Source organism: Bicyclus anynana, chromosome 14, assembly GCF_947172395.1.
Source record: "Bicyclus anynana chromosome 14, ilBicAnyn1.1, whole genome shotgun sequence".
Taxonomy (NCBI): domain Eukaryota; kingdom Metazoa; phylum Arthropoda; class Insecta; order Lepidoptera; family Nymphalidae; genus Bicyclus; species Bicyclus anynana.
The window spans coordinates 11,539,168-11,562,635 of record NC_069096.1 but is presented as its reverse complement, the minus strand read 5'-3'; the positions used below and the strand labels follow the sequence as shown (position 1 = coordinate 11,562,635).

General features: G+C 34.9%; 1 protein-coding gene across 2 annotated transcripts in view; it reads right to left on the bottom strand.

Annotated features, from left to right (window-relative positions):
• The window catches only part of LOC112055720 (G-protein coupled receptor Mth2), a 160,793-nt gene that overhangs the window by 108,731 nt on the left and 28,594 nt on the right, over positions 1-23,468 (bottom strand). The gene's annotated exons all lie outside the window — the stretch shown is intronic.

The following is a 23,468-nucleotide window of genomic DNA, read 5'->3' as shown; positions in this document are numbered from 1 at the left end:
TAACGTACCCACTAAACTAAAAAGTGAAAAATAACATCATAATATGTTCTACCTGCTGATCAGTATGAAGGCGGTGCTAAGCCGGTGATGTATTAGTTCAAGCCATGTGAGAATATCTTATAGATTTAGATTTTGCAGACAGTGTTGTTTCATGTGGTCCTGTCAGAAATGGCTTAAATTAAGACAACACCCGCTAAGCACCGCCTTCATACTGATCAGCATGTAGAACATATTATGATGTTATTTTTCACTTTTTAGTTTAGTGGGTACGTTATTAGGTTTTGAAGTCGGTTGTATTTTTTTTATTAAAATTTTTATTATTTTTCCATTTTTAGTGTAAAATTTCATCTCAAACGAATACATCAGACCCTTAATGACAGTCACAACCCATCTTGGTACAAAATTCTCAGCAATACAAATTAATCAAGCCCAAGCACAAGGTAGCTACCGTAAACCGTTAAGGGGTTCCCTTAATTGACCTTGGTCTTCATCATCAGACCCCGAGTAACAGACACAACTCATCTAGGTAGAAAGTTCTCAGCAATACGAATTAATCAAGGCCAAACACAAGGTAGTTACTGTAAACTGTTAAGGAGTTCCCTTAATTGTCCTTGGTCTTCATCACCAAACCTCTAAATGACAGTCACAACCTATCTATGTGGAAAGTTCTCATTAATACAAATTAATCAAGCCCAAACACAAGGTAACTGTTGTAAATCGCCGAGGAGTTCCCTCGTCTGTTTTATGGCTCCATCATCAGATTGATTTTAAACCTTCATGAAATTGTAGTGCTTAAAAATACTAAATGAAAAAGTATACGAACACACTAGACACCCATATAATTTTCGAAAGTTCCCCTCAATTTCTCCAGGATTCCATCATCAGATCTTGACGTGATGGCAATGGGACCAAATGGGGACTATACCGTTTCAAACAAAAAAAGAATTTCTGAAATCGGTCCAGGCGTCTTTGAGTAATCGGTGTACATACATAAAAAAAAAATAAAAAAAAAAAAAAAAATACCGACCGAATTGAGAACCTCCTCCTTTTTGAAGTCGGTTAAAAAAGTTGTCACTCACTCGAAAATCGATTTAGAAGTACCTCGGAGTAGCAGGCATGAATATTATAGCCGGTATAGCCCAGTGGTGATGACCTTTGCCTCCGATTCCGGAGGGTGTGGGTTCGAATCCGGTCCGGGGCATGCACCGTGCATTTTAAGAAATTAAATATAACGTGTCTCAAACGATGAAGGAAAAACATCGTGAGGAAACCTGCATACCAGAGAAAATTCTTAAATCTTAATTCTCTGCGTGTGTGAATTCTGCTAATCCGCATTGGGCTAGCGTGGTGGCCTAATCCCTCTTATTCTGAGACTCGAGCTCAGCAGTGAGTCGAATATGGGTTGATAATGATGATGATGATGAATATTAAACATTAGGCACTTACTTCATAATAACAACCTTCTAAAAAACAGGTATATTTCTGAATTGCAACAGTGACAGTATAATTAGTACCAAAAATGTTTTCATTAATAACAGATTTCCCTTATAAAAGTTTAAATTGGTTAAACCAAAACGTACCTTCCGAGTCACTGGTCGCTTCCACTTAGGGCGAAACTGACAGACCCCTTGGCATTTGTGGCACGTCAATTCTTTTTCTACGATCGCAAACGCTTCGAAAATTAAAAAAAAATACCTACATTCGTTATCGACAGGTCACGTGATCAAGTTATCGATCGATGTGCTAGTGGGAGTTTTCAATATTTTCATACTGTTACTATCAAGTTAACGTAAACGCGAATTTAAATAGAAGGAGTTATGCAGTAGTGACACTAGATGGCGCTGTTTCAATTCCTAAGAAATTCGCGTTTACGTTAACGTGATCGTCACGATATCAAACTGCCACTAGGCCCTCGGATCTGTCATTCCCATACATGTTTTGTTAGTTTTCGAATCGTTAGCTTTTGTAGAAAGAGAATCAACGTGCCACATGGCTACAAGCCCTGACCTGACGTCAGGTAACGGATGACGTTCAGTTGTTTTCCGCACACAACACGCCTTGCCAATTAAATAAAGGTATTTTGATCACGTCCGTGGCTGAGACTGCTCGAAATTTTAATTAACTCACCGTTTTTATTAACCGACTTCGAACCTACCAAATTATAACATACCTATCGATTTTTATTTTTATTCAGTATTAATATTAAGCTGACGGTTTATCATTTCAAAGCAATCAATACATATTAAACATAATTGAAGTAAAAAAACCGAAATTACTTAAAGTGAGAATAAAACAATAATACCGTAGGTAACTGACAATGGAGAATCTGGCATTTTTTTCTCGGAAGAAAAGCAAACAAGTGCATAGAAATGGAACCAGTTCTGCCACCTCTTGTCCCCCTTTCCTTTTAAACACTATGCATTCAGCGCGAGCGACACATACCTTCTCAAAAAATAAGGAATTTTTAAAAACAAACCATTGATTTTGCTACAAAAACATACACGCAACATAATATACTTATAATCGGTCTAGTTGTTGTTATTTATTAATATGATTGAAAAATAGCATGCTTTACTTTGCTGAAGTTCCATATAAACAAGGAATGGGTAAAATGAAAAATTTGCTAATTCAAACGGCATTGCTATTCAGGTCTGTCAAAACGTTTACCTTTTACGTTTCCTTTACCTTTTTTTACCTTCTTCTACCAAACTGGAACATCCTCACGACAACTAACACTGTCTGATAATGTGAAACTGACTTTACTAATAAATACTATTTTTTACATGTTTCGGCTATTAACAGTTATAACATTGTGCACATTAAATAGTAGGTATTGAGTTTGGCTGATGAAAGTAAGCACTGAGTTTTTTTTTACTAAACTAGTTTTTTAAACTTTCAATAATAGACATATATTTAAGATTTAATTTACTTCTGTTATCGCCGCGTTGGCGATAGTAGTCTGTGACGGATATAACGTCGCTCGTCTCGTGTTGGTTTGTGCTCGTGGCGTTCGAGCCGTCGACATCTCTTGTTGTGTAATTCTTTATGGGTTACTTAGGATAGGCGGAGAGAATGACTTAAGTGGAAAAGGTGAGTGTTTGTATAGTGTGTAGAGTCAAAGGTACCTTTAACTCTACACACATCGTTCACAAGTGCGTGACTCCACTCAAGGTCATTTTCTGCTATTCTAGGGTCTTATTTTGGTTACAGTTTAATTTGTTAAGTTTGATTTGTTAATTAAGTTGTCCTGACAAGTGTTGTGAATCATAACCTTTGCTCGACATTAGTTTTCTTATATTTGTAATCACTTTTGAGTCCTATAATACTTCGTTCAAGTAAAACATAATTGGAAGGTAACGAAATGTTTACAGAGCCAGCTAATTTAATATTCTAAACACATTTCACAGTTTCTGCAACTGACATCTTGAATAGTCATCGCAATATGCAGAATAATAACACAGCAAAATTCACCGACAATAACACTATACAACATCAAATGAAATTGCATTCGTTGGCAAACGTCATTCTTATAATATTACCCTCTAAAAGCAATATTTTGATAATATTAATTGCAATTTATTTTATGGCGTAAAATATAAATACTTATACATATTTCCCAGTTTCTGCAATTGTTACCTTGAATAGTCATCGCAATACGGAGAATAGTATTAATCCAACTATTCATTGCTATAAAACTTCATCCAACAAATGAAATTATCTATTCGTCCGCAAACGTTACTCATAAAATATGACCCCATGTGCTATATTTTTATGATATTTATTGCAATATATATTTTATGGCGTAGAACATAAGAGCTAGTTAGATGTATATGCGGAGTTTGTCGCGTGTATACAATTTCCAGCGTTATCAAGAGTCGGTCTCGGTCACTCGCACAAATGTAGGACGTGTCTCTCCATGACAAGGGTCGTCGAGTCGCAACCCTCGGGCGAAATCGCTAGGGTTGCCAACGAATTGCTAAAATTTTACTAAAATTCATTTTATGTATTTTTATACACTTTTAACGTATATTATAAGAGTATTTTGTGTTTGTATGTTCTCATTTCAACTATGGGTCAAACTATTTCTCTACTATAAATAATACCTACTTAAAATACGAATAAAATTGTTTGGTACTTATGTAAGCAATTTTATTTGTATTTTTCTATAGAAAAACTAACAATAAATGTTTTGATTCTCTATGTCTTTCTCACACATTTAAGTGTCTTCTTTATTTCTCATATACCTATTTATTATAATTAAAAATACTTATTATAATAAATATGAATATTGTGCTCACGAGATTACTGCCATGTGGAATGTTGAGTCAACTATTATTGTTCCGATAGTTGTTTCAGTCAATGGTCTTATAGCGAAAAGCTTCGACCAACATCTTAAGAAGCTTTCGCTTAACTGTTGGATTAAGAGTCGGATACAGAAGGCAGTGATTCTTGAGACGGCGCGTATTATGAGAAGGTTCCCTCACTCTGGAGCCCTGACCAACGGTTGCTTGGGCACTCAAATGTCCCGCACCGGGAGGGTGGATTTTTCTTATAAATTTTTAATAATGTTTTTTATTTTATACTTATATTGTTAAAAATTAAAAAAAAAGAAGAAATAAATAAATGAGAGATAATGAATATTGTTCTTTCGCATAGCGTATATAAATACACTTCAACACTTTGCTTTATCACATAAATCATGTAAAAAGAATTTAAAAAAAACAATACATATATCATACGTGTTCCAGTAAAAAAAGCTTTTTCTTTACATAAACATAGGTCTTTAATTGATCATTAATTCCCATTAACATCGGAGATAAGTTTGAATAATTAAGTAAGTACGCGAAGCTTTCAGCTTTTCCGGCTTATAGCGGTCGTAAATCTTAATAGTTTACATGTTATTCGTTTTTATCTCTATTATTGGGTAGCAAAATGAGTAAACTGTTCATAAATAAATTTAGGAAATTACAAAATGAAAAATATATTAACATGCTAATTTCAAAGCACGCTCAGGCAAAAAGTCCATGAGAGGTGAGAAAATACAAGAAAAGTGCGAAACTCTTTTTATTGTTTATTTAGAACATTTGCTGATATTACTTCCACATCAGCCTATCCCACCACTAACTGTGCTGCCTATCTGCTGCTGTATTAACTATATTTTACAAAAAATATAAAAAGCCGTGATAGCCCAGTGGATATGATCTCTGCCCCCGATTCCGGAGGGTGTGGATTCCAATACGGTCCGAAGCATGATCGTCCAACTTTTCAGTTGTGTGCATTTTAAGAAATTCACGTGTCTCATACCAAAGAACTTTTTAAATTCTCACATTCTGAGAGGAGACTCGAGCTCATCAGTGAGCCGAATATGGGTTGATAATGATGATGATGATGACAAAAAATATAGCAACCGAACTCTGCTTACATTTTAATGTTTTTTTTCCATAAACGCACGGCTATGATATAATTTTCTGTCTCAATCAAAGTTGCAATATGAAACAGGCTCGGTTTTGTCATCTAAATGGAACCAAGTACCAGGCACGTACAACTTTTTTAAATAGGGTAGGTAGGCGCTGTATGTACACTTCATAATAATCTTTTTAATTTAAAAATGGAACCGACTTATTTTGATTTTAAAACAAAATTACTCAACACATTTTAAATAATATCATATCATACACAGTAAATTAAATGCGGAAGTATACTCTTACAAACAAAAAAAGAATTTTCATAATTGGTTGATTAATGACGAAGTTATAAGGTAACATGAAAAAAAAACATACGCGTCGAATTAAGAACTCCTTCTTCTTTTGAAGTGTGTGTGAACCGAAAAGGGGTGTGGATTTTCATCCTCCTCTTAACAAGTTAGCCCGCTTTCATCTTAGACTGCATCATCACTTATCATCAGGTGAGATTGTAGTCAAGGGCTTACTTGTAAAGAATAAAAAAAAATAAAGCCGTTTAAAAAATACTATTATACACTACTCCAATTATACACTGTGTCTTTGGGGTAGGCAGAGCTTATTGCAGTGGGACAAAAATAAATAAAATAAGTTTTGTGCTGTTTTTATCATTACATACAAGTAGGTACTTGCTAACAAAGTTAATAAAATTTAGGGTTAACAACTAGCTAAAATAGTAATTTTCTATCCGATTGATCTCCCTTTCAAACAGCTTGTCTAGTACAGACAAAGGTCTCCTCTAATATTTTCCACGTATTTCTGTCTTTTGCTAATCGCATCCATTTTGGTCCTCCTATTTTCTTAAAATCTTCTTCCCATCTCTTCATCTGTCTTCCTCTATTTCGTTTACTATCTCTAGGGTACCATTCCGTTATTATTTTTGTCCATTTCTCTTTCTTTTCTCTCAACATATGTCCTGTCTACTGCCATTTTATGCTGCTGAATGCAGTAGGACAAAAATAATTGTAAGCATAAAAGAATGCAATCCTTTCGTTCAACCCTAATAGCCAGGGCAGGCTCTCGTTATGTAATCATCATGGCTGCAGGGCATTGGCACTCCTAACACGACTTGACACGGCCTATTTTCGTTTGGAATCGACATCTTGGCGCTTTGTAACGAATCGCGGAAAGATTCAGCTTTTAGATACGTGTCCTTTTGGAATTTAAAATCAAAATAGAAGCAAAGAGCATTTTGAAAAGGAAGAGTTATTATGAAAGTATGTTATTATCTGTTACTCTACTAGGTCATGTCAAAATTACTTCCTTTTACTATTCAAGAACTACAATAACAATTTGATCCTACAACTTGTACTGTTGTTAACAACGTACTTAATACTAATACAATTGTAATTCATATTATATAATATTATTATTTTCGTTAAAGTATCTTAGTACATAACTTAAACGTAAATAGTATGTAACATAATAGACTAGCTAAAGTTAATGTTAACAATTAATATTTTACTTTTTAACTAATATTTTACTTTTTATGCTAATTTTCCTTCAAAAATAATATGCTAAATTCAATATAATATGCTAAATTCTAAAAAAGCTACCACGAAAGATATTGAGTAATCAGAAAATGATTAAGTAGGTACAACAGAACATATTATTGTGTATTACAAACAAATGCTTCTGAATGGATTATGGACGACCTCAATTGAATAATATTTAACCTGATTCATCAACCTTCAATTTATGATATTTACCCTCATTTAAAGCCACCTGATAAGTCATTTATAAAGAGACCAAACAAATGCTAATACCTTCGTAATTCGGGTCGTATTTCCGACTTCTGTGGCATCCCGGTAGCTAAATACCTTCATTCCAATCTGAATGTCACCGCTTCATAATTTATGAGGTGGCAGGCTTATGGTTGTTCATAGCAGTGAGTTATTGTGGTATTGAACGGGGCTCCTATAATGTTGGATGAGAGCCCACTGTAAGATTTTCAATAGAACAAATGCATTTTATTGATAACAGGAAACAATGTATGTAATACAAAATTAGGAACAGAATAATTAAAATCACTCCAATGAAATCATGAAAATCAAAAAACATCTTTTTAACAAAAAAAATTAAACCTTCAAAATCACAAAAATAAATTAAAAAGCTAAAAATAACATTGATACCTTCTGATCACTTTGAAGGCGGTGCCAAGCCAGTGACGTATTAATTATTTTTGAAGGTCATTTTTCTTTTTTAGTGTGTCCTAGCATTTAATTTTCATAAAAATCAGTTCAGTAATTTCAGTAACAAAATTACTGACCATGATGTTCATGAAAATTAAATATAACCAATCTTTAACAAACAAAAAAGAATTTTTAAAATTGATTAAGAAATGACGAAGTTATGCGGAAACAAACGTAAAAAAATACATTCGCGTCAAATTGAAAAACTCCTTATTTTTTGAAGTCGGTTAATGAACGCGCATAACTCTATCACCAATTTTAACAAATATTTTAGTATCGAGATTAATGTAATGACATCTTGTATGTTAAAATTCATCTATACATAATCAAGTAGATACCTAATGGAGTATTATATTAACTCGAGTAGTATCTTTGTTTACCTTTACAATAAAAAAACTAAAGTAATATTTTTTTTAATATAATTAACTTCAAGAACTTAAGCTTACCCACGAAATTAAAAATAACATTATACTATTTTCTGCCTATTGATGACTTTGAAGTCGGTGCCAAGTCGGTATTGTAATTATTAATTATCACAAAGATTTTGGTTTCTCAGGCATGTGGTTTATCAGTAATAACTTAAGTAAATGTCTTGATAGCCTTTTCTCCGTTTTATTCGTCAGTTGAAAATAAGGTTTCGTCGTTTTATCGGTATATTCTATTTTCCGAAGATGTTTTGGCTTTAGTTGCAATAATAAAATGTATGAATACGCACGTATGTGTGTAAAACTGAAACTGAAGAAGTGTTAGCAGAGCAGAAACGTGTACGATCTGAGTGGTTGCTAAGCAACCGTGATAAACTTTTCTTTTTCTACAACTTAACCCTTGATTACAATCTCACCTGATGGTATAAGTGGTGATGCAATCTACGATGGAAGAGATTACTATCTTGTTAGGAGTAGGGTGAAATTCACACTCCTTTCGGTTTCTACACGACATCGTACCGGAACGCTAAATCGCTTGGCGGTACGTCTTTGTCGGTAGGGTGATAACTAGCCACGGCCAAAGCCTCCCACCAGCCAGACCTGGTCCAATTAAGAAAATCTCAATCGGCCCAGCCGGCGATCGAACCCAGGATCTCGGTCTTGTAAATCCACCGCGCATACCAACTCCGCCTCGGAGGTCGTCAAAAAAACTTGTTTATAATACATTCAAAATCCGTTTTCTTGAAATGGAATACGAGCCTAAAAATTAACAGTGTGCTCGGTTTTGCAATAGAAAATTATGTCGATGGTCCACCCCATTTTCATGTTAAATCTTTTCAGTAAAGTTGTTACAGCCGTCTCTAGGCCTATTTAGAAAGGTTTGGAATTTGTACAGGCGGTGGCAAATGACGCGGAATCGGTATAACGAATTCCCCCTTCGTACTCGGTATATTCTAATGAAAGGGAAGGTATGCGTAAAAAATTTAATGCTCATGATTTCTATTCTTAACGTAATAAATGATACGTAAAAGCGATATTCGTTGTCGTATGATTTATGCGCGTCTATAAGAACGCGCGCGCTTTATTAAGTGTCAAAATACGAGAAATAGTCACATAATGTACGAGAGAAATCGCAAACAGTTGCCTGAACTTCATAGCTGCTAAAATGCGCTGCCTACCCTGAGGACTGTGTCCTGAGCCAGCACCCTGTTTAAGGGAGCTAATTTTCCATTTTGTATAGTTTGTACGTGTAGTGCTTACCTTAGTTAGAAACCTTGTGCACACTTGTGTACTAAATAATGCATCGGAAGGCAAATTGCATGCCAAAATGGTTGGAAGCCTATCTAGGCGTTTATTATAAAGTTGAAATCGTGATACCGAGGACTAAGTGCCTATATCAGAGCAATATCTATACTTATAATAAATCTGTAGAGAGGTCAATTCTGTACATGAAATATATTTCCAAAATAACTATCAGGGGGTGATTAGTGATCGATACTGATGCCAAAAATGCAATCAGTAAAATTTTTGTCTGTCTGTCTGTATGTTCTTTATAGAAACAAAAACTACTGAATGGATTTTAACGAAACTTGGTACAATTATTCTAAATACTCCTGGGCAGGTTATAGTATACTTTTCATTACGCTACGATAAATAGGAGCAGAGCAGTGAAGAGAAATGTTGAGAAAACGGGAGAAGTTACTCAATTTTTTAAGCTTCCGTCGCGTGTACAGTCTTAATGGTTAAAGCTACATAGAAATTATGTATGACGGAAATGTTTTCCTTAAAATTATCTATAAAAACAACAACAGCATATATATGTCTATCTTTTATGGTTGACTCACAATAACACGTGTAACTTCCGATAGCTTAGCAGTTCGGAGCTTTCTAATTATATTTGTCTACTCTTATGTTTATAACACTCATCACTCATAAAAAAAGAATCATAAAAATCGGTAAAGAAACACCAAAGTTATACAAGAAATACGCTAAGCCATCGCGCGTGAATACTAATTCATGCTATATGGATTATTTTTGTGTAACGGTTGCCGCGCTTGACGCGACTCGTGGTTGGAGGAATAAATAAAGAAGTGCAGCCTTAATGAGTAGGGTAGGGGTAGGGTAGGGGTAGGGTAGTGGTAGGGTAGGGGTAGGGTTGGGATAGGGTAGGGTAGGGGTAGGGTAGAGGTAGGTTAGGGAAGGGTAGGATAGCGGTAGTTGAAAGTTTACAACGACTTTCACGCGGACGAAGTCGCGGGCGTCCGCTAGTTTTTAACAAGGCAAAGACCACATCAGCGTCCAATTCGTCTTTCTGCGACCATAGCTGTTTGAAGAAAAAGAGGTAGATAGGTTACATAAACCACATTCGATGTTTAGAGCTGGCACGCAAAAAATATTTCAGCGGCGTTTTCAGTGCGGCGACTGTGCTCAGGTTTGCTAATAGTTTTAACGTGCTCTTATATATCTTACTAGCTAACCGCCGAGCGGTTTCACTCGCGTGGTTCCCGTTCCCGTAGGAATACGGGGATAATATATAGCCTATAGCCTTCCTCGATAAATGGGCTATCTAACACTGAAAGAATTTTTCAAATTGCACCAATAGTTTTTGAGATTAGCGCGTTCAATCAAACAAACAAACAAACAAACAAACAAACAAACAAACAAACAAACAAACAAACTCTTCAGCTTTATAATATTAGTATAGATTATAATATGAGTATAGATGTACCTCTTTTTTCTTCTAACATCTTTGACGACATATGTGCATGGCTGCTTGCAATCGCGCCCTACTTTTAGGTGTTGATAAGAGATAGCAATGCTGCTTTGCAGCAAAAATACAAATTGTGGTTGTATCTTTCCGAACGATTTCTACGTATTTTTTTTTGTTTTTGTTTTTTAAAAGAATATTTGCCATATTTTTTATAATATGACCAATATTCCCATTCCCCTCCAACTAGTCGGGAAAGACTGTGCTAGGAGTGGGTACGACAATAGACCAACGGGGCAAAGATCGAACCACCACCCCTCGGTGATGAGTGCGAGCGCTCTTACCGTTGAGCTATTGAGGCTTAAAGTAGTACGCAAATTTTTAGTTTTCTTTTTATTTTCTACAAGTTAGCTCTTGACTACAATCTCACCTGATGACAAGTGATCATGCAATCTAAGATAGATGGAAACGGGCTAACTTGTTAGGAGTAGGATGAAAATTTACAACTTTCGGTTTCTACACGACATCGTACCTTAACGCAAAAGCTTGGCGGTACGTATTTGCCGGGTGGTAACAAGCCACGGCCGAAGCCTTCCAAAAAACAAAAGTAAACAATACTTATAATACTTTTTTAATTTGACGAAAAATCCGTGTTAGGCTTGTGAACGAAGTCTATAGTGTTTTTCAGATAGCATGGGTACGGTAACAGTTTACGATTTACGAAAATAGTACGTATTATGAACGTCATAAGGCAACTGTCAAAAACACTTTAGCGGGCAGCGTTCGCACCACCAACTCTCGGTGATGAGTCCGCACTTCACCGTGAAGCTATTAATGATAAATAATATGATTTTAATTAATTAATAATGGATATCAATTTAAATGTATCCAAAAATAGTGACCCAAAGGTCGTTGAACCGACAAAGTCTGCTTCGTTCGGAGGCTTGCAGCCTCTAATTACAATTCGCTCTCACCACAAACCAAATTAGTTACATTTGCTTGTTTGATGGAACGTTTAATTATAATCTAACCGCTGTCATTTATTTTATGGACCAACAAATAGTATCATAATTGATTTCATGATCAAACATTGGCTCATCAAACAAACTAAAGCAATATTTTAGAATTTTAACTAGCGTGAGTGTTATTCATATTAAACATTAAGAGCGCGCAGCGCGTCGGTACGATATGGATAAAATTCTAAGCGCAAACAAGACGCCGAATTATGACTTTCACGTGAGTGAAAACCACGGAGCGATTGACGCGCGATGCAAAATTTTATGACGTGAGCGCCAAAACCATTTTTACCTAATTGCAAGTAAATTAAACAACATAACGAAAAACAAAATGGCCATGTTCAAGATATATACCTAATTTTCTATACAAAACAAAAATTTAAGAAAATAAGTTTGCTTTTCCTGAGATTGAAAGCAAAATGTAAGCAAAACATGTATTTTTCAAAAAAATAAACTATCGAGAAAAGTTTTACAAATTGTGTATTTTGTATAGTGATAACGAAGCTAACACTTTGAAATATCATTTACCCAAATATCAGGCTCCTAACTTTTCCAGAATCTGAGATCCAGAACCATTTGTAACCACCAAATTACATATTGCACACTCTTAAGTCAATAATATATAACGCCTAAAATAAAGTATATAACCGCTGTTTTAGCCGTATTTATCACGTGACACGGACTTTACCCGACTATTTCGCACCAATCTGGCCCTTAATCATGAGCTGGTTCTTGCAAAGCGGCGTGAACTAAGCTGAGTGAGTTTGGCTAACTTCAACGTTATGTTAGTTTCAGCCTTGTTTTATGATAGTTTAATAGAAAAAAGGTCGGAAAAAGTGAAAAATATGTCTAGTGATCGGAAAAGTTTTTTCCATCTGACTGCCTTCAGTTTGACGAGGGCACCTGATGATGATGATGGTGAATAAAAAAATATTTATCATCCAAATTAGTATTAAATAAAAAAAAAACATCAATCAGAAATCATTTATTAGTTGATTTGGTATACAAGCATTTTTGAAACGTCTTTGACTATTTTAAAAGACTCTAGCACCGTTTCGGAAGGCAGGTAGTAAGAACCGGATTCGAACCTACGCCCTCCGAATATACACTGTTACTGGATATATAGCCTATGAGTGTAAAACATAACGTTTTGTTATGTCCGCATGTTAAACTTTTACCAAACAACAATTATGTTCTTATCCGCAAAACAAAATTTGAATCCTCTACGTAATGATCTCAAACAATTAATTGAACGTCGTTTGCAAAGCCCGAGCTTTATTATGAAAAAAAAAGTTAATTTCCTTAATTCGCGTGCTCTCTTCATTTCGGCAGTCCAATTCTTTTGCCAGCTCACCGGCTGGGAAAAAAAAGTTTCGCCTGTTCACGTTTCACTCATTTATTTGCTACTTTTTGAATCCAATTTGTGGATTTTTCTCTTTAAATACTGTTATTTTGCATTTATAATGAATGCTTTTTTACTACTTAAATAATTAATGGAAGATATTACGTAGTTACGAGTAGGTATAACTGAGAAGATTTCATGATGAATGTTGTTAACACTTGCGATCGCACCTGATTCATTATGAATGTTGTTAACACTTGCGATAGCACCTGATTCATGATGAATGTTGTTAACACTTGCGATCGCACCTGATTCATTATAAATGTTGTTAACACTTGCGATAGCACCTGATTCATGATAAATGTTGTTAACACTTGCGATCGCACCTGATTCATTATGAATGTTGTTAACACTTGCGATAGCACCTGATTCATGATGAATGTTGTTAACACTTGCGATCGCACCTGATTCATGATGAATGTTGTTAACACTTGCAGTCGCACCAGCTGGCCTATTTCCTATTATGGTTTTTATTATCAACCCATCAAAATTAAAAATAAATCAATTGACTAATTGAATAACGTCATCCACATACTATGATAGAAATTACAAATATCATCCGGTACTTACGGTGTGTTTCATATAGTAGATGACACTTTGTTGTTCACTTCAATAAGTTGATAATAAAGACCAAAATAGTGAATAAGGCCACTGATTCATGATGAATGTTGTTAACACTTGCGATAGCAACTGATTCACGATGAACGTTATTAACATTCGTAGTCGCACCTGATTCATGATGAATGTTGTTAACATTTGCGATCGCACCTGATTTTAAAAAACAATAAATCTAAGATATTAGCAGGCTTATGCGGAAGATGTAAAACATACAAGCTTATTCTTCACATACGAGTACAATAGAAAGTTTCTATGTATCATCCTACCAGCACCTGGCTACAGAACAGACCAAGTCAGACCAGCCAATTTGAAAAATAAAATTCTAAATTGACCCAAGTTAAAAGCCAGAACCTCTCTGTTGAAAACCACTAAATTTCAAGAAATTGTGTAAGTTACAGACAAATAAAATCTAAAATAGTAGACATCCGCACAAAACATCAGAAGAATAACTAGCAACTGATAAGCAAACATTAAATATGTGCATAAAATTTCGTACATAATATAAATAGCAGTAAAACTTCATTGCACATCATGAATAATGCCGCAAGCAATGCCTTGAACCCATAAACAAACTTTCGCTGGTTATTCGAGCACCAACTTACGAGCAATATAACGGGGCTACTAGAATTACCTTCACCTAAAAAGGAATAGGAGCTTTTGGATTTATTTGCCTTTGTATCGTATTACGATTGACTTATAAATATTTACCGCTCTCTGTGTTTGATTTTCAGCTTCGTTTCAAATTATCCAAACAAATAGGCATGATGACAGTTTTTTTAAATTGTATATAAATTAAGAGTATGCTAATAGTAAAGCAATTTTGTAAAAGTAACAGGGTATCTGCGATCATTACTTTCGGAGCTACAGGGATTTAAAGGGTCAGATTTGCGGCGCTGCCGCGGATCCCTGAAAAACGCCCCATACAAAATGGTACGAACTTATGACGTCGTAGGCAATTAATGATCGTTAGATTTGTATGGGCGTTTAAACAAAATTACCAATATCTTTGTTATTTCTGCGTTTATGTTTATAGTTCAAATATTAAAAAATGTCACATTTAATGTAAGGAAGCTAAAACTGTATGAGTTTTCATCTAATTACGATAAAAGATTTTTAATAGATTTTGATATAATCTTATTTATTTTGCAAATATCCAGTCAATCTTTGATATGTATAAATTAGTTAACATTGACCTTATTTACCCGAATGTATCATAAAAATCAATATATTCAAACCTAGCCATTACAGTAAGTTATTTAACCCGTTGTACTTAACTATTCTGAGCAGAGATAAGAGCATTAGCAATACTTTGTTGCTTAGTTCATCATCATCATTATCAACCCAAATTCGGCTCACTGCTGAGCTCGAGTCTCAGAATGAGAGGGGTTAGACCAATAGTCCACCACGATGGCCTATTAGCAGACTTAACACAAAGAATTAAGAAAATTCTCTGATATGCATCCTTACGATGTTTTTATGTAACCGTTTGAGACACGTGATATTTAATTTCTAAAATGCACACAACTGAAAAGTTGGAGCACCTCCAACGGACCCGGACCGAATTCGAACCCTCACCCTCCGGAATCGGAGGCAGAGGTCATATCCACTCGGCTATCACGGCTCAAACCGTTAGCGCTGCAGGCATGTAAGTTTATTGGATAGTGAGTGGCTAGCATAATACAATACGAAAGCCTGCGATAGTCAGAACTATCTCACTTTAGGAAAGCTAAAAGTTAGTCAATTTAAAAAGTCAATTATGAAGTTGACCGTGATGGCTGTGGAAGGTCGCAGGTTTTAAGATTCCAGATCCTCAAATTGTCCAAGTAAAAACGTAATTTTTGATATTTGCTACTGAATATCATGAGAAAATATGTCATCAGTCACCAGACTGTTACTTCATGGCAACCCTTCGCTAGAGATCTTTAAAGATCTCTTGAAAAAAATCTTTTTCTGGTATATTTCAAAGCCGCAAAGAAAGAAAGGAAGAAAGAAAATACACTTTATTGCACACCACAAAGAAAGGTACAATGCAGAAAATTTACTAAAAATGCACAATAGACGACTTTATCGCTAACAAGTGATCTCTTCTAGGCAACCTGGAGGCGTATATGAGGCGTTTTTGAGCTTTCCATGGCAGCGCCGCAAACGCGTCCTTATATCTCCAAAAGTAGTTATACATAAGTAGTAGTAGTAGTATAATTAAGCTTTACTTAATATCATACTTATAATATACAATTACAATTTAAAAATGTCAAATACCCACTTCTAGGACTTCACTTGTAGGAGCATGTGCTTACAAATAATCAGCCATTTTATAATGAGGTATATCTGACCATAGCAGGCTTTCGATCCAATATCTAAAGAACGTAAACTGTTAATATAACAGAAACGTACATGATACATTACCAGGATTACAGACATTATGAGATTGTGTTTTTCAGTCTCCGCTGAGCTTATTACAACGTATACAATGTAGTATAATAACATTTGTGAGGCAAATTACGTTAGCTTGTACCCTAATGCTATTTTTGTAGCGTTTCTTAGAACGAGGAAAAAATGTATGAACTTTCTCGACGCTAATGATTATGTCCGTGAGCATTAGGGCTTTTTTATGAAAAGCGAAGCATTATAAATGATGAATTAATAACTATATGCTATATAACTTAATACGTTTACAACATAATGTTACGTAATATTGTATATCTAAAAACGTATTGATTATTTACATTGTAACTACCGATTTCAAATTTATACTAAACACTAGCTGCCGCCGCGCGGTTTCACCCGCGTGGTTCCCGTTCCCGTAGGAGTACGGGGATAATATATAGCCTATAGCCTTCCTGGATAAATGGGCTATCTAACACTAAAAAAATTTTTCAAATCGGACCAGTAGTTCCTGAGATTAGCGCGTTCAATCAAACAAACAAACTCTTTAGCTTTATAATATTAGTGTAGATTATGTTTTACAAGTAACTCCATAACTAACCTTATCTGCAAATATAAAACTAAAAATGGGTGACTATATATAAAGGACGAACCACTCTTATGACAAATCCGTAATATCTGAAAAACTTGCATTTTTTTGCACTAATAATAAAAACAAAACCACCCAAATGTCTGTAGATATATCTTACGTATTTTACAGAAAAAAAACAATCTTTGAAGATATTTTTTTCATGTAAAATATAACATATTTGTACATGTCAAAATATTCGAGACCATATCTATAAAATCACCGTGAAATTTATAAGGTTTTTAAATGATTTACGAACTGACTATCGTATACGGTCGGAGCAGTCAAAGGTAGAACGTTTATTGCATTCTTGGAAGTTGGTGTTTTTTAATCTGCCTCGATGGAGAATGCAATGGTTTTTGTGAAAAGTCAAACATGTACTGTTCATATGGAGCAAGTACTGCTGTATTGGTATCCGGGATATTCCGATATACCTTCAACGTTTTACACGTGATCCAATCAAAATTCTTTGAAAGAACTATCTGAGGATTTTTGTCAGGTATATTATAGCATCCAGAATTTGAAAAAGGTGTAAAAAAAAGGAATTCGACTCCGATATACGAGCACCGTCATACATGTAATATTAGGTATGTATGAACGATTACATTTATATATATATACTAATATTATACAGCGGTAAAGTTTGTGGTGTAGTAGGAGGTAATCTGTAGATCTACTGAACCGATTTTGAAAATTCATTGATCACTAGAAGGCGTTATTTCTGAGTGTCATAGGCTATATTTACATTCATACGGCAACCAATATACTCCCCCTTAGAAGGTGATAATCAAAGTTCAGAAATATACTCGTAATCACACATTTCAAATCAATATATATCTTTGTTTTTTTTTTATTTTTATTCTTTACAAGTTAACCCTTTACTACAATCTCACCTGATGGTAAGTGATGATGCAGTCTAAGATGGAAGCGGGCTAACTTGTTAGGAGGAGGATGAAAATTCACACTCCTTTCGGTTTCTACACGGCATCGTAGCGAAACGCTAAATCGCTTGGTGGTACGTCTTTGCCGGTAGGGTGGTAACTAGCCACGGCCGAAGCCTCCCACCAGCCAGACCTGGACCAATTAAGAAAACCTCAATCGGCCCAGCCGGGGATCGAACCCAGGACCTCCGTCTTGTAAATCTACTACGCATACCACTGCGCCACGGAGGCTATCAAAACTGTCAAGGCTTTGTTCAGTTGTAAGGCCTAAAAATATAAAATTCTAATTTCACCTATCCATTACATTGGATTGTTAGCATAGTCAGATAATCGCAGAAATTAGTCAGTATTTCAGTTGTCTTCTGTTACTCTTCATATTCCAAACACTTTCACCTAAATAAAAATACAGTCCTTCGGAGTTTAGTAGGTAGATGAACAACGCGATTCGCTGCCGTTCAGGGACTCGGAATGCTATAAGTAGAATCCCTTCTGGCTTTTATCGGTTCTAACAACGGGAGTGCGTGCCCGAGTTTCTTTCGCATTGTAACTTAAAGGCAGGTTTACACTATACCACTATACTAAGTAGGTACCACATCGAAAAAAAACAATGATTTTTCAGTCAAATACCCATTATTTAGTCAACAACAATTTAACAGACAGTTTACAGCTAGATTATTTTCCAATAAATTAATGTAATTATGAAGCTCAAAATAGAAAACTACTGCTTAATAATAATCTGTGTTATGAAATAATACCAAACCACCATTATTGTCACTGAACCTAGATAAAATAATTTGATTTGAAGTTTTTTCAATTAAAAGGTATATAACTTTAAATAGTTTAAAAAACTAAAAAACACGTTTTTAGCATGCACTAAAAATTACAAATATTGAATTTAAGTCACGTTACTAATTTTTCGTATTTCTTAACAGCAAACCCTTTAATTTGATATCCAAATCATGGGGTTGATTTCAAACAGCCAGTCCGCCATCTTGGGGAGACCGCCATATCGGATTTGTAATGACGTTTCTTAGCTAGTCATGTATTGTCATCAGAACTCAGAGATTGTGCAAAATTTCATCCTAATCAAAGACCGGAAAGTGGGTCAAATTAAGATTCCAAGATTTGATTTTCTTACATACATAATACGTTACAAGTAAAACTAAAAAAAGCGTGTTAAAAATTTATTTATCGAATGTCTTTACGAAACAGCGACGATGTGGCTAGTTACTGGATCAATGTAAGCTCGCCTTATCTTTAAGAACGACGAATAAAGGAGAATAGTTCAGCTTTTAGAATTTTAATAAAGTTTTATTATATCTGACTTTTGGTCGGTTACGATGTCGCATTTTTATTATGCGAGTTACTGAGTTTACGGACTTGTTCGACAACTTCTCTGGTTTTAATGAATCGTGCAACTTTTTTATTTTATTTTTTATTTTTATTTTTATTTTTTATATACATGCTTAATATTTCTGACTTATAACAATCATTTCGCAGCATTCTTGTTTAGAAAACTTATTGAGGTTTTCTTATTAAGAAAATTTCAATCGGTTCAACCAGGGACCGAACCCAGGACCTCCGTTTTGTAAATCCACCGCGCATACCACTGCGCCACGGGGATCGTCAAAAATTGGAAGGAACCCTGTCAAGTCTAATACCTATGCTAATAACATTGATCTCCTATTAAAAAGTGGACGCACAATCAGCGACCGAAAAACGTCCCCACTCAAAAAGTGCCAAACACAACTTCTTGGCACTCAATTCAAGTAGTCGCATTTGCAAATTCAACATTAAACTCAATCTTTAAGGTTGAATTTGCTCTGAATTTGGGATTTTATTGAATATTGGAATAAGACTATATTTAAAGGCCTATATTATTTAAATATTTAAAGGAAATTTGATTGATATATAATTTTCTTTACCAATAATTCCAAAACTGTCAAAGAAAAATTGGCCAGTTTCTAAGTGACATTTTCTACATTATTGTGCATCCTTTTAGTATAAGAGGTCAATGGCTTATAATTATGAATTATACTTTATGGAGGATAGAATAGAAGTAAGCGAAACGAAGGTAATTTAACGCCTTTCGACTCTACAGTTGTTTGATATGTTTATGTCCCCCGCATCGCACACGTCATCATTGTCACAATATTGGCAATAAACAAAGGTATAAAGTTGCCTAATCTAACTACAGTGTAAATTGTAGCCCGATAATATTACAGTCATTTCCTTACCCTACTTTATTGTCAATATTAATTTGTATATGGGGGACGTTACCCTCTAAATACATTCAAAGACAAAGTATGTAGTATACTCGTACATGGAAGTATTTGCGTACATCGTTGGTGGATTAAATTTCACAGAAAGCGGCGAGCAGCGATCGAGCGCGCCATTAGGCTCATGCATAACTTGTTAGTTTAGCGACGACACGACATTCGCCCCGCGCCCGTCACTAGCGAGCCGGCTTTGGCAATTTTTATCCCCTACCAGCGATGAGTAGTACAATCAGATACGAGCAAGTACACATAGTTACTATAAGTATAATAATAATAAAAACATTTATTCAGCCAAAAAAAACATAACATAAATAAGAAAAAAAAACATGAGAATTAATACTAACTTAATACTAAGGCTTCGGCTGAATGGGGCGCTGCCTCAGCTCTATGCTACAACTAAGTAACTGTAGCGCTGATTTTCAGGCATGACCCCAGGGTGAGCTCACGGACTGATCGGGAGAGCGATGCGTCGTTTATTGGTTCCAAATTTAAAATAGATAAATAATATACTACTATGTATCCACATGTATATAGTAAGTAAAATTAGATTGGAACGAAGGACAAACATTATTATATGCAAAAAAATAAATAAATAATAAAATAAGATTACTAAACAACTACAATAACAAGTACCAGAACTCTTTGTCAAAACTCGTCCGAGGAAATACCACCGCCAAAAAACCTTATTGTTTTCTCGTATTAAGCATAAGGCCGGTATAATTAGAGGCACATGAGGTTTAAAGGCCTCAAGTTGACGAGCGTAGAGATGTGTATGTTTTACTATACACAAATAGGTACCTACATACTATTATATTTTACATTTAACATCTTGACTGTCTTGTCTAAAAATTGGATAGATAGAACATGGTCAATAATATTGACAATATTATAAATAAGAACCATCTCCAACACGTCTGCTTTCAGAAAAAACGCAATATTACATTACTTTAGCGGTTACGATTGAGTCTGTGTATATTATGTGTGTGGTACACATAATATACACAGACTCAAAATCAGACAAGGGATATTAACAATTCAGTTTTACTTATATCCTTCTTTTAAATCAGGTTTCAAAATGGAACTATAACACCATATTATTACAAATTACCTACCGATGAAATGAAATGTTGTTCTTAAAGAAAAAATTTCTTTAAGAACAACATTTCATAGAAAGCTTAGCAAACAGAAGCGTGCCATTAGGGCCCACGTATAAATTGCAGCTTTTTAAACACCTCTCTATTTAAGACGGGTGTTAAAAATAAACTATAACACCATATTACAAATTAGTATCGATTTAGTGTAAGCAAACCATTAACGTTTCAAGATACCTGTCGATTTTTTCCTTAAGAATATAAAATTTCATAGAAAGCTGAGCAAACAAAAGCGTACCATTAGGGCCCATATATAAATTGTTCGCTTATAAAACACCTCTCTATTTATGACGGGTATTAAAAATAAACTATAACACCATACTACAAATTAATATCCATTTAGCGCAACCAAACCAACGTTTAAAGATACCTGTCGATTTTTTCCTTAAGAACATAACATAGAAAGCTTAGCAAACAGAAGCCTGCCATTAGGGCCCACGTATAAATTGCAGCTTTTTAAACACCTCTCTATTTACGCGGGTGTTAAAAAGAAACTACCTATATCACCAATCACCATATTATAAATTAATATCCTTTTAGTGCAACCAAACCAATAACGTTTCAATATACCTATCGATTTTTAAACACCTCTCTATTTATTACGGGTATTAAAAATAAACTATAACACTATATTAAATTAATATCCATTTAGTGTAAGCTAACCAATAACGTTTCAAATTACCTACCGATTTTTTCCTTAAGAACATAACATAGAAAGCTTAGCAAACAGAAGCGTGCCATTAGGGCCCATGTATAAATTGTTAGCTTAGTGACAAAAGTTGCCCGGCCCGTCGCCGCCTCGCTGGAAATTTTGATCCCTCGTGCTTTTAAAAATAAGCTACTTACTGAGTTACGACAAAGAGAATGCATTATGTTTTCTTTAAACATATTTTAGAAGTCTTTTTTATTTACGTTTTAAATAAAAGTTGGTATTCGTTCACTTTTTTTGCTAACTTAGAAACTTCTTTCTAGAAACTTCAAACTAAGTTAGAGCCTCAATAGCTCAACAGTGAAGCGGCCGGACTCATCATCGAGGGGTGCTGGTTTGATCCCACCCCACTGGACTATTGTCCTACCCACTCCTAATGGGAATATCCTATTTCCTACTAATATTATAAACGCGAATGTTTGTATGGATGTTTGTTTGTTACTCTTTAACACCGCTACTACTGATCCGATGTGGCTGAAATTTGGAATGAAAATAGATTTTACTCTAGATTAACACATAGGCTACTTTTCATCCCGGAAAAATCCATGGTTCCCGAGGGATTTGTGAAAAACTAAATTCCACGCGGATAAAGTCACAGGCGTCCTCTAGTTGGTATTAAAAAAAAGATATGGCAAAATATTCTTTTAAAAAAATGTTTTTGTAAGAGAATAGTAATAATTTTCATAGTATCTTAATTACTTACGATTATTTTAAAAGTGCAACTTCTAAATTTCCCGCCAAATGATTTTCTTATGCACGCTTTTCACGTTGGCCAAAAAGTTAGCCAAGAATTCAATATCTAATATAACCCGACCCAAATTTTGAACCCAGGACTTTTGATCCGAATCCGCATAAGCTAACCACTGGACGAACGAGGCACCTATATATATTACTTGTATGTCTATGATTGTATTATTTTGCCGAGAAAGCTGTGATAGGTATGAACATAAACAACATTTATTTTTTATATCCTCGTGCAATAAACTCTATTTTCCCACCGATATTCAAGCTCTCTGAGATTCTATTTATTCTGTGCTGACACGAAGGAAATATATTCCATGATATTAAATAACTCGGACGCGCAAAACACTTGGCATTGTACTTAATAGGCAGACAATAACAAGAATTGTAATGCAATGGCACCCATAAAATACAATACTCACATGTAGGAATTCAATTTATCAGATGAAATATAGGGAGTCCTAAATTTACATAAACTAAAATACGATACAACTTCCATATTTACATTCGGAGACTTGTGAACATACTATTAATCGTGTTCACTTTACGGCCTTACTTCTTGACAAGCGCTGTGTACAATAGTGTAATATCACTTTCTGTTGGATAATCGACTTTATTGTAATAGGAATAAAAGCTGAGTGGTTGAGCACAGGTGTTTCATATCACAGTGTACATGCGTGTGACAAATTGCCCGGTAAGCACATTGTTTGGTCTCACGGAATAGTCAAGCAGGCCCTATCTCTCACTTTGTATTTGGTACAGTTAGCCGTAGAATTATGTGGAATCCATTAATATGTAATGGTGTGGAATGTAAG